Raw genomic sequence first — 13,628 nt, 5'->3', positions numbered from 1 at the left:
AATAAATATGTATATATATTCTTAAGGATTTCTAAAGACTGAAAAACCCCAACAAGTGAATGCAAAAAACAAATGTGTACAAAGAGACGCCACACAACGTCCTCTGCCAGATTCACCCCTGAGCCGCACTGGACATGAGGCCTGACACCCATTTGTTGTTGGGTTATGCAAATGTGGCGCTTCCATCTGTTTGTTGGGATTCTGCTTGTTTCCAGCCGTGTTCCTGCCCCTCTCTACCCTCCTGTTGCCCCCTCAGCTCCTCCCCACTCTCCAATGCAATATGCAAATTGCACTTGTTTTGATTAAAAGACGACTACATGTTTCATTAAAGTTGTCATTGGAGATGTGGGGAAGGTAAAGGCACGGCCCTCTGGAGAGGTGAAGGTTGTGTGGGTGGCGTCGGTGTTGCAGAAGCGGCTGTTTGGCGTCGCTGAAGGGAAGTGCGAGGCTCTGCTGTCGAGGGAGCGCTTTGCTTTTAATAGGGCTGACTGAGAGGCACATCAGTTACAGCTCACGCCGGTGGAGATGATGAGTGAAGGTGCACAGCGTGAGAACTGAAGCAATTGACAATGAAATATAGACCATATCACTTTCAAGGGGTTTTGACAGTTGTATAGCTTCCCACTGCTGTCAGGCTGTTGAGAAAGAAAGACTTTCTGTGAAATGAAAAGATCAGGTTTCACAGGTGGACATCTTTCTTCTCGTTTGCTGAAACCTTGGAAGCTCCATAAATACAGAGTGCTTTTAGGACATCTCTGAACCCATTTCAGTCGAGGGTTTTTTCTTGAACTAGACATCTGTCTGTGACACATCAAAATAACTAGCAAATAGTTAGGCTGGTTATATGGAACAGATGGGCATGGGTCTGAACAATGACTTCCTCTGCTTTGTCAAAGCAGATGATAATGCAATACCAGACCATAGTTGTCTCAATGTATGCACATCAAAAATACCTCACACTCCCTGAAACGATGACAGTAAAGATCAAATTTAATTAAAATTGTGTTTTTTATGTTTTTAACATGTTCTTTTAGCCATTTTCTCATGATTTGTAAAGAAAAATTACTTTAAAAATGGCATTTCTGAGTATCTTGTTTATTCAAATATTTATGAATCAGGAGCAGACAAAAATAAACAAAACAATATTGGAAAAAGCTGGCAGTTTTGACGTAGGTGCTGTAATTGGAAGGCCACTAGCTCCATATTCCACTGCATTTCAAAGCATCCACTTGTAGACGACTAGATTCATGTACGTCCTCATCCTAGCTGGCATCTTAATTAAAACTGTACGACTGGATAGCTCTGAAATTGTTCTCCATTTTTGTTGCACTAGTAATGTTAGCTTGGAGAGGCAAGGGACTGTAAGATAGTGGGAGAGAGTGTAAACAAAGGGATGATGGGAAGTTGGGGAAGGGTTACACCGTGTCAACGGGGTTAACTCTGAGGCAAATTTCTAATGAACTTCTGTCACCACTCAGAAACTTTGACCTAGAAAACAAAAAGTTTTTTTTTTTTAATTATGACTAAAATTATATAATCATAATCAAAAGACCACTGTGGAAGCTTTTAAATTAGATCAAAAGATGATTGGAGTGGGACTTTAACTGGATAGCATTGATTAAAAAAAAGTTAAATTAAGTTAAAAAGTCAATAAAAAATGTTTTTCCCCCAAAAAAAGTAGTTTAAACGCAATGAATTCTGGTCTATATTCGCCAATCTAGTGAGCTTTAACAGCACTACAAAATAGTGAAAATAATTCACATATAGTAATACAGTATCTTTTTTTATGTGAATGAACTCACTGCTTCCACTACATTTTTTCCTGTCTGTGTTTTTAGTTCACAAAATGTTTTTATTTAAATGATCCATTTGTAAATTACTAAAAAGCTCAGTTTCCTTTTCCTGTTTTCTTTTATTAGTTGGGGGTAACCATAAGTGGGAGACAGTGAGGTATTGGTGGGTGGACACGCCACACAGTGAAAGGGTGGGGGCAGAAAGGATGGGGGAGGGTCAGCTGGCATCGAGCCAGCGCCAGTTGAATTCAAAGACATGGGAAGAAATGAGACGATAAAGAAAAGGCTGCTCTGCATAATCAATCAGAGACAATAGTGGAAGACGGCTGGCAGTCCGGCTTTCTTGACAGGACTGATTATATTTATGCAAAGATGGAAGTAAGACGGGGAGGCATTAAAAGGGATTGGCTAGTGCGGTGGTAGCAGGTACAGGGAGCGCTGTAATGAGTGGCCCCCGCCGCAAAAGCAAGGACATATACCCTGGAGGAACTGATTGAATGCCGTGCCAATAAAAGGAGGCAGTTTCATGCACCATTGACCGAGTTGGCATCCTCAGAGTCGCACAGTGATGAAACCCCTTCGAGGTCATGATAATATGAAATATATTTTGCTCCTTTGTGTCTTTACCGCTCAGAGAAAGAATCAAACAATTCCCTTAAGCTGGATATTTTTTTTCTTTGTTCTGCAGTTTAAGTAGTTTTTGGTTTGCATGTAATTTTTTCCACATTTTTTATTCCATTTCAAAGAAAGCAGATCGAGTGTTTGTTTGCAATAAGCAATGAGCGGATCAAATTCTAGTTCACAATAGGAGGGGAAAATAATCAGATTTGAGCCTGCAGAGTCACAGCCAAAGAGATTGTCCTTTCATTTTCTCTGCAGGTAGAGCTGCATGTCCCCAAGCGGGCTAATAGAATGCTTGTCTTGTATCTTCTCAGCTATGAACCTTGCTCTGTCTCAATTACATTCAGTCTGGAAGCATGTGTGCCTTCAAGCCAAATACAGTATATTAGTTAAAATAAAGCTCAGTCAGTGGCTTGTGTGGATCTCACGGAGGATGTTCGCTGGTATTTCATCAGGAAAAGTGCAGAGTTTGCTGTCTGGGAGAAAAAAACACAATAACAACAGTCAATTCCAAAGCACATTCTGGGCTGTATTTATTCAGGTGTGGATCACATTACTTTTTCTTAATATTTCATGTTCTTATCAGGGAGAGAGACCAGGAACAATCTTAGTTTTATGAGTATTCAGAAATTTGCTGTCAAGGAAAATTCCTCGATCTTAATTTTGTCTATGTATTCACAATATTTTTGACTGTTTTTTTCATATAAACATTTTTATCAGTTCTGCACCAGAGTACATAAAGGAGATCAAACTTGATTTTTATGGTGGATTTTTTGCTTAGAATCGTGTTATTAAGTTGGGCATTAGACATTGTTCTCCTCCCAAAACATCTGATATGGATTTTGTACATTTTCCAGTTGGTCAGCATTTCTGATTCAGGGTTTCTGTACATGGACTTATAAAAGTCAGGCTGGCAGGAATTGGAATGAGGATGAAAAAGATTAGCGCTAACTGTGGGCTTCATGCGGTGTTATCTGGCTAGGTTTATCAGGTCGTTCAAAACGTGTTTTGGCTGTAAAACACAGTATTTTTGTTTCTGATTCCCACTCCCAAACTTAACTCTATGAAACTCCTTATTTCATCTAAGGCACAGTTGTGACATTTACACTTGATGCCTTTTTTCAGCAAACTTCTGGCTAGTTATTGTTGTTGAGCCTTTATTTATCCAGGTAGGTTGATTGAGAACAAATTCTCATTTAAGACTGATTCTGATTATTCTGTTTCGTGCAATTCATGTGTTGTCCCTCTTTCCCACTCCCCTCTGTGGAAGCGGGAGAGATTCCAGAATCCAGGTGGATTGGCTGTGCTCCTTTTCTTTGCCGTGGACCTCGCCTCTGGCTCGTCTTGGGTCTGGACTTCACCCCCAGCTCTATCTGTATGAACACTATTCAACTATGTAGCTGCAGAGTTAGATAAGCTAATTCTTCTATAACAGTCCTGGTACATCACCTGTCTGTTTTGGGAGATGATCCCTCTCTCATGTGGACATCCCTGAGATTTCTTCTATTTTTCCTGGAATCTGTTTTTTTTTTTTTTTTTTTAGGAGCTTTTTACTTATTGAGAAGGAAAGTATAGGGAAGCCCAGTTTAGTTTAGTTTAGCAATCAGCTAAACTTTGTGCTTTTGTACAATTACTATATGAAGCCAAATGAGAGAATTGTTTTGTGATTTTTGGCTATATAAATAAAATTGAATTAAATTGAAACAACGACCTGAATTCGCATTTACAAGTAATTCCTTCAATACCAGAGCACTAGCTCCAGCATTGATATTCTTTGAACTAACTCTTCAATCGTTGACATAATTAACATAACTCCAGCGGATTATGAATCAGAGAAAAGCAGCTTTGCACTTATATGCAAGACTTTAAAATAATGAAGTGCTTAAGCCACCAGTATAAATCAGTTGATTCTGCCACAAAGAAAATCAGCTTGGCACAGTTAAGCAACGTCATTTATTGGTGCAAAGCCGATATGAAAAAGCTGCTTTTCTTCGCATCAGAATCAGCTGATTGATCACGTAAATGACTTAAAGTATGTCAAAGAGCGTTATTTAGGTATTGTTTTTCTGTGTTAAAGGTTAAACGAGGCAGCAGTGGATGCAGTTTGTTTTTCCTATCTGAAAAAAGGCTGTAAAGATCCTGCTTGTTTGTGATATTTTCTTAAAAATGTCAATATGATGTAAATTTTTCCAAAAATCTGCAGATGGTTGTTGCTGACCAGGAGTTCGCTGTAGAAATATTTGTACTAGACAATGTTTACATAGTTTTCTATAAACGGCATATACTTCATTTGAATACTTTATTTTCTTTACCTCAAAGATTGATATAATAAACCTAGGATACTCATGTGTGGCTTGAGCAGCTGTCCACAGATTAGTTTCCTCGGATTTGTGGTGATTGTTCCTATTTTGTAGTTAAAACTAAATCTTAATCAAGACTGAACACACAACTGCAAGATACAGATGTTTGCAGCAATTGCAATTACTCTCGCTGTGTTTATTTGAACAAAGAACAGCAGGTCAGCAACAAACATGGTGGAATTCTGCAGAATAGTTACACTTAAAACTGCAATCTAATTTAAAATCTATGGGGGTTTTCATGTACTGTAGTCATAAATCCCTTCAGTTGTTTTTACATTGACGGCCATAGATCTGAGCAATAAGCCAATTAAAATAATTAATTACTGATTGGACAGGAGCAGATGGGCAGACCCCATTAAACAATATTGTTTAAGCTAACAAAAATTCTTGTTGTGACTGCATAGATAGAGCATCATGATACGTCTTCTAAATAGAACGTAGACATAACACACAATTTTGTTGCACTATTTTGTGCTTGTTTATCCTTAAAAACAATATTTTGTTAAGTTAAGGTGTCTCACACAGAGGGCTTTGTGTGTTTCCAAGCTGCTAATGTTGCAGTGTTCCCTCCTGCTGTTTGTCTACATGTGCAGCATTCTAAGTCAGGGCAAGATTGTAGAAAAAAAACATATTTACTGTGGTTGGTCCCTGACATTAATGCATATGCTGATCCACAGATATCTCTGCAGTGGAGCTATTTCCACTTCATCCATCTTTCCTTCTCCGCATGCTGCTCACTTCTTCTTTTTTTATCAGTTTACTGTTTTCTCTAAAAAATACAAGTTAAGCTCACCTTATTTACATTTATATGATAAGATTTTCTTGCTATTGGAAGGTATGCAAATTTGCCCTTTTCCTTAAGTCGTAGAGCAATGGAGTGAGTAGATTTGTTGCAGGGCAGGAAGGAAAAATAATAACATTGCCCTCCAGGAGGAAAGGCAGGGTTTCTGGACCTCATGAATTTTGTAATGATTGGTTTTGTTTTTCCGCACCTTCTCCGAAACTTATCAAGACATTTGAGCTGTTGGGATATTTATATGTAACATCAGACTGACTCAAACGTGTCCTCTCTTCCCCCCTCTTCTCTCTCCATCCACCCTCTGCTCCTGCAGTGTTCAGATTATCATCTTTCATTTTCTTCATTTCATTTTCCATCTGATGGCCTCTAAATTCCTCCATCAGTTTTTTTTGTGAATTGTGGGAGGGGAATGCTCTCAGGCATTGGTCATGTCTTAAAAAAGTGAGTGGCGGCTGGATGGGAGCGGTACAGCTTTTGTGTGTGTGAAGTAAGTGCTCAACCCAAGTGAAACTCTTGAACTCTTGTGAAATAAATGGACCTGTTTTGCACTTCTTTTCTGTGTGTGTGCACATGCACGAGTGCGCGAAGGTCCCCTGAATGCCACAGAGGGCATAGCACTCAGACAAATTGCTTCTCTGCAAGCATATTGCCGGTGCCGGTCTTGATTCCTCAGGATGCTCCGAATTCGTGCTCGTTTTGATGCCTGCAGTCCAGCATGAACCCATCTACCTTGCTGATGAAACGCTGGCCGTGTGACATTTAACTGACGCTGCAAAAGAAGCCCAATAATCATCAGGTACTAAGAAATTAATTTTCCCCATGGCTGCACTTTGGCTGGAGCGTTACAGCCAGCAGAACTCGAGGGGCAAAATGTTGCAGCTTTTCCCTCCTTCTCCTTTTTTCTTTTTTTTTTTCCTCCGTGAGCATCAACATTACTCATGACACACTCTAGTGATTTGAAAGCCACCCCTCTCACGTTGCACACACCTTATGCTCCTGTGCACATACAATTTTGCAGAGACTGGCATAATGACAAGGAAGGCAGCCTCTCCACACCACTGAACTGTAAATGAACATACCCAGAAAGCACGGACAGGTGTTGTTATGGTCGTACGAGGGAAGCTTCTTGCTGTGTTTCACTTCGGTTTCCCTTCCTTCCTTTCTTTTTTCATCCCTTCATCTCCCCCCCGTCTGCTTTCAATCTCTGCCATTGTCCTTTATGTAGTTAATTAGGAGGCAGAAGTCCATTGGTGTCAGAGATCTGGAGCTTTATTGTTCCTTCCTCTTGCCCCCCCCAGCTCTTCAAAGTGCAGATATCATTAACCCTCCCCCCACAACACACAGGCACGTACACCCCCAGTTCATGCCAGAGTGTGCACAGCCCTGCCTGCTCCTGCCTGGCACGGCCATCCATCTCTCACATGCACCCCCACCACCACCCCCACCTCAATCCCGTCCTATCGCCCCTCCACCTGAGAGCATTTGTCTTCCTGTCGCTCTCTGAGCTGCAGCAATGAAAAAAAAAGAGATAGATGGAAAGGGGGGTGCTCAGTGGCAATATGCAAAAATGTGAAAAGGTAGATGCTGGTTGCCCGGGTAACGGCTCTGGGGTTATTTCCTAGCGCTGATGGAAATCAATGTCATGTGCCAGGCTCGCAGGCACCTCCGTCCTCAGGAAAATTAAAGGGGGGGAGGGAGGAAGGGAGGGGGTGAGGAGAGTGTTGGCAGCACAAAGAAATATGCAGAGAAACTGAAATCCTTTTTTTTCTTCTTCTTCTTCTTCTACAGGCACGCCGCTGTGCTGTCTCTCCACAGGTCACTTTCCTTTATTTCTGCCTCTGCATCGCACTCCTCGTAAACTCTGCCCCATCTTTGCACACATCAACTCTGGCTTTCATTAAAGAGAAAAAAAAGATGTAAAGATAAGAAACTTTTTTTTTTAAGAAGGTTGGGCAAAAGTTTTGTGCTGGAAAATTGAGCAAAATATATAAAAACTTTTGAAACTTTGTCCAAAATGCACGAGACGTGTCTTGAAAGACCAAAGAGATAAACTAATGTTCAGTTAAAGTAATCCTGAGTTTGGGATTCACCAAGAGTTGAACAGATGGATCAATAAAAGAAAAAGAAAAGGAGAGGAGTGAACATCTTGACAACAGACAGATGCTATAAAGGGAGATCAGAGCATGGCAGGAAGGCAAGCAATCTAATTATGCAGGTAAATGCAAAGACACTAGTATAAAAATATATCTTTACATAGAGAAAACTTGCAAAACATTGACAAAAGCATGGACTAGCTCAGGGGTGGATTTATGGGGGCAAAAGGGGGGCAACTGCACCAGTTTTTGTGTCAATGTAAGTATCATTATTGACAAAGATTAACAAAATCAATACAAGGTTCTCTAAGAATTGCAAAATAACATAATTTTTAATAGCATGTAATGTAAAATAACGTTTTTTTATATTTATAACAATGAAAATAATAAAACTGTTTGAAATATTTCTCTGTAATGGTTACGTTCTCATTTGCCACCATTCCAAAGTCTTCTGCCCCCTCCGCTCCCCCAAAATGTTCTGCCTCTGGACTAACTAAATCCCAAATAGAAAGTAAATGAAGATTCAATAAAAAAAGATTGTTATTTTGTCCAATTTCCTTCACTACTCACTTTTTAGTGGATTACATTTAGAGCTTTGTGAGTCTACACATGGAGTGTTCTAGAAAGTTTCTGAGAAAAACCAGTGTTCATCAATGCTCAGTAGATTGGTGAATATTTACCACAATGCATTATATTTGAACAGTTCTGGTAAAAACATATATATTTTTTTGCAAACCACTAACTTTTTCATTGTCAGAACACAATGGATTCATAAATATTATTCCTAAAATGCACATAATTATTAGTTTTTTTCTTTGTAAAATCAGTTAAGTCATAATTCTGTTTAAAAACCAAAAGTAGTGAGTACAGTGTATGTCTTTTCATAACTCCTGCCAGTATTTTTCTTTAAAATAAAAAAAGTAAAAATTAAAGTCTAAATGAAATTTTGTTTCAGCATTTTTTTCCTTGGTACAAACAGTTAAAAATACTTGTTTATTTTTTATACATATTTATTCACATTAATCCAAAATATCTTAATTTTTGTATATTCTACTCAAAACTTCCAACTTTGATTTATTCCAAGTCAATTTAAAAGACAAAAAATCTACAATTGACTTTATTTTGAATAAATACATTTGCATTTATTTTGGACCAACCACTGCAGACTGACAATGTCTAACTCCAGCATATATCCATATCCCAAAAACTGACGACTGACTTGATTACATTTCTAGGAGCCAAACGTTAGTTATTTTCTATGAGTGACGGCTCACTCACTTGGTCCATTTCTTATTTACAATCAATAAAACAATTTTGTTCAACTGTTGTGAGTAGCACAAATGTTAAATATACATAAAGTTTGGCCAAAATCAGTGAAAATTGATTGTTGACAGAATTCCTTGTTGCATGTAAACAAACTTTATCCTCCGAGCGAGTTGGACTCCAACATGATGTCTAAACAAACCGTGACGTCTGCTTCCCATTCTCATTATCATTTGGATAGCTTGCATGCTGTCACCCTTCAGATGAGAAATGTTGCAACCCACCACTTAGGCTATAACTGGCTGTCCCTGCTCACAGTATTGTCTGCTACCTTGGCTTCTTTCCTTCCAGCTCATTTTCCAAACACAGAACAGAGAAAGACTGCATGGCTGAAGCACAGCTGGACACCACCGGGCTGGCACAGTGAGAAAAAGAGCAGCAAAATAATCCTACAAAAGGCTGAACAGAGGATTACAAACACATTCTTTTTATAGCTATCCCACTCGGAAAAAAGAAGACACCAATACATACATATTTGAAGATTTGTGATACCGGATATTTGGAAATACACACAATACAGGTGTTGGATGACATCTTACAGATTTAAGTCTTAGAGCAGCATAATAATATGTAGTGGATCTGCACAGACCCCTTACAAATAAATAATGCAATCTCTGCACATTTTCTTGTTGAAATGATATTTCCAATAAATATTCCCGAGTGTCACTCTAGTCACAGATTTTCTACCCTGTAGAATAATCTCAGTCTGATTTGGTGCATTTCTAGTGAAGGGCATGTTGAGCTCCTGATGTCAGGAAATCTTGGACTGTGATGAGCGGAGCAGGCCACCAGGGGGCATTGCAGCAGACAACATGTTAGCTGTCTCAGTGTTTATCCAGGTAAATTCTCAAGCATGTTTGATCTGCTAATAAGAACACAACAGCTAATTGGATTTATCTAGATGTTCAAGCAAATTTTGCTTAATTAAAGTAGAGCAGTCATCTTTCCTTCTCATGCACAGTGGATACACTTTATTTTTTCAGATAGATCATAGGTATTGTGATTTTTATTACCACCACTGTGTCTTAATTTGCCAAAAATCTGATCCCAAAACTTGGACAGTATTTAAGCCTCGAACACCAAATATGTTGCACCTAAATAAAATACGTTCTTTGATTGACCATTCTGATGCAAAAAAAATGCAACTTTTAATATTGACTTTGCTCCGATATGCCACACTCTCTTGAACCGTTGTGCAACATTTTATGTTGGTAAAGCCACTTTTTTTGTTGTTGAACTTTGTTTTATAGGTCGACTGAGATGAATATTTATTTTACGACGACCGGAGTTTGCATGGACGATACAAAAACAGCCCGACAGTGCAATAAATACATCCAGATAATACTTTAATATTTACAATTTATGTATCTGTAAAAGAATCATCTGATTTCCATTGATTTTGTAAGAACTTCACTACTGAAAAGGCTGCTTTTCTCCGCTTCAGAATCTGCTGGAACTTCATTGATTGCGTCAACAGTTGAAGAGTTGCGGTACGGGAAATAATTTAAATTTTGGAGCTACAGCTCTGGTGTTGAAGGTTTAGCTGGCCAGGAGTCTGCTGAAAAAATATTAACTGCACGTGTTGATTTAGGTTCACACCATTGACATATACAGATATGGACAAAGTGCCTGTGATGTCACCCGTAGAAAATGCCTTACCTCCAGTTCCAACAAAATAAAGTGAATTCAGTCGCCATTTTTCTGTGGTAGAGACTTTGTAATGATTGGCCCAACTCTGTCTTTGTCATCATTTCTATCTGTGTAAATGCATGCCAACCTATATTTTGGGCGTCCATAATCAGAACTCCCGCATACACGTGTCACTATGCAAATTTTGAAATCTGGTTGTGGGTTCTAAATGCGAAACGGTCATTTATCTCACGCTGGAAGTTCATCCGGTTGAACTTATTGACGCTCAATCGCGACAACCCTGAACTGTGACCAATCAGGGACTCGGATTCCGTAGTGATTTGTGTCCTTTTTATAATGCGGATGTACCAAGTTCAAAGAGAGATTGGTGGGGTTTGCACCACTTTGACTTAGCACATCGAGTCTCTACAAGTCTCATCGAGTCTAGTGTTGTTCTGTATATAGTTGTACTAAAGAAGAACACATGAGTACTGACAAATTGATCTGTACCAGAACACACACTAAAGCAATTGTACCTGAGCCTGCCAAAAATCTGAACCTCCAAGTCTTTGTTTTTGCCAGTTTCAATCCATCTGTTTGTTTCTCTGCAGAATGCCGGAGCTCAAACTTCTAGGTAGCAAATTAAAGACAGCCAGCACAAATTAAGAAGCTCATTGTGGTCACATGTTCAGTCCTAAGAGACTTCCTCCTAATGTGGGTGGAATTTCACCCAAAACTGCTCATAACTTAAAGGGAGAAGACAAGCCTCAAAAATTAGCTTTCAAAACATAATGAGCCCTCAAATGTTTAATGTTCATTTGAGAGACAAAATGAAAGACCTTGCTGTGACACACTCGTGTGCACCACGTCTCCTAATGCTCTGTGTGTTTTGTGAGTTTCTAATGCGAGGCTAATTTGTCATTAACATTTCATTTTTGTCTGTGCCTTTGTTCTGGATGTTTAATTTGATTCTTAAATAAACTCTCCTGACCCTGCAGCCATTTTTCCCCTCATTTCCTCTTCTCCCTCCCCCACTTCTTCTCTTCCACACACTCCCTCCTGTATTTTCAGAGGGCAGCATTAGGCGGTAAGTGAGGCACATTTCCTCTGGCAACAAAGAGGGAACATGTATTAATGCTGAGAGATGAGTTACCTTGTTCACCTTTAGTTTCGCCGCAAGACACTGTCTGTCAATGTCCCTCCCAGCAATGGCGGCATTTGATTTGTCGCAGAACGGAGGAGTCGGAGAATGTGATTCCGCTGCAAGTCTGTCACCGTTTCATGATTTGTACAGCAGGGGGTCCAGAACATACACATGACATTTCTGCTAACTTCTGTTACCAAATGTCTTCCACCAACTCTCTGAACTCAGTGCACTGTGCAGATTCTGCTCGGTGGAGGACTGCAGCCAAGCGCGGCATGTCACCCTCTAATTTTCTGATAAGATCGTTTTCCCATCCTGCACATTTATTTTTTGATGCGCTGTGCAGCCGAGGCACGGAAAGAAATGAATATTCATTACTGTGGAGAAAACCTATATGTTTCACAGTGATTTCCTCTGATGTCATGAAGCAATGTAAATGACTTCCTCACATCTCCCTCTCTCCTTAATTAATGAAGCTTAAAAGCTGCTTTTTCCAGGGAGAAAGGCAGAATTGGAACAGATAATAATAGCATAGGATAATTCGGTGCTTGTTTGGGTTTGATGGGTAGAAAAGATACATATTTTTCAATAATTAGGCTTTCCATTTCAGCCTTAAATTAATGGAACTGAACACGACAGAGAATAATTGTTTTATTGTAAAAACCAAGGCAAATGTTTGTAAAGTATTACATATAATGATATTAAACTTGCATAAATTGACAAGTACGATAAAAAATAAGCATCCCTGACTGCTATATTAGTAACTTTTTTTGTAATTCTGGAACAAGTCAGGCCAATGAATGGTGCTGTAATCTCAGAACCTTATTTTTCAGAATTTTCATTGACAAATTTCAGGTCAGGAAAGATGACAAGCACCTCAAGATTGGTAAAACATGGAAAAAAAATGCCACATATGATGTTTTTCTATTAGTTTCAACCATCAAAACGGTCTCTGTGAAAATGCCCAGTGTTAATGAAAAATCTTTACCTTGAAAAAAACACAAAAACTGGAACAGATTGGTTACGCCTTAGTCACAAGTGTCCTTATGGGTGGATATGGACAGTCTGTGGCTGAAAATGGGGAAACCTGTATGGGGAGCAGAGGTGGCTTGGTAAGCCCATGGAATAAAAATGTTCACACACTTTTTGGGGGGCATTCTGCTGGCGACAGATCGTACCAAACACACACAACACTTAGGGGTAAGCAAGGTTGAAGTAGGTCAGACGCAGGTGTTTTGTGTGTATTTGTATTTTTCTTTTCAACCTTGCGCACCAAAGAAAATAGACACCAACAGTGTACCGTATTTTGAGTAGGTGTCCTACGGGCATCTTACATATTTCCCATAAGTCCCTTCAGCACACGTTCAATGAGAAGCCAGTACGCACACCTCAACAGTGACTAGAATGTGTGTTAAGGGCACCATAATCAAGCATTACCTACATATTAGAAATGTGTACAACTTTAAATTTTCCAAGTAAATACTTCTCATTGCACTATCCACATGCACGACAATCGTACGTACCATACCAGGTGACTGCACGAGTCTAAAGGCAACTGCAAGGCCCACCTTTACTCCAAAAATAGACCCACTCCAATGAAAATACTATTTTTTGTGTGTTTTTAACATGTCATTGTAGCATTATTCTCATAGTAGAGGATCTATGTAAAATAATTTAGGACTAAAACTATGTTTTTGAGGATTCTTTAATCCATATTGGGTCAGAAAACCAGATGTCTGAAATGCTCAGACTAATGACAGAGCTACTGAAAATGGGCGTGCCAAAGTCTCCTCCTCTTGCGTGCACCGTGGCCCGCTCATGCTTAGGTGTACAAGATATGATGAGCTTTAAACACTAAACTGCGAT

The sequence above is a fragment of the Oryzias melastigma genome, linkage group LG1 (assembly GCF_002922805.2).
Source record: "Oryzias melastigma strain HK-1 linkage group LG1, ASM292280v2, whole genome shotgun sequence".
Taxonomy (NCBI): Eukaryota; Metazoa; Chordata; class Actinopteri; order Beloniformes; family Adrianichthyidae; genus Oryzias; species Oryzias melastigma.
This window is presented reverse-complemented; position numbering follows the sequence as displayed.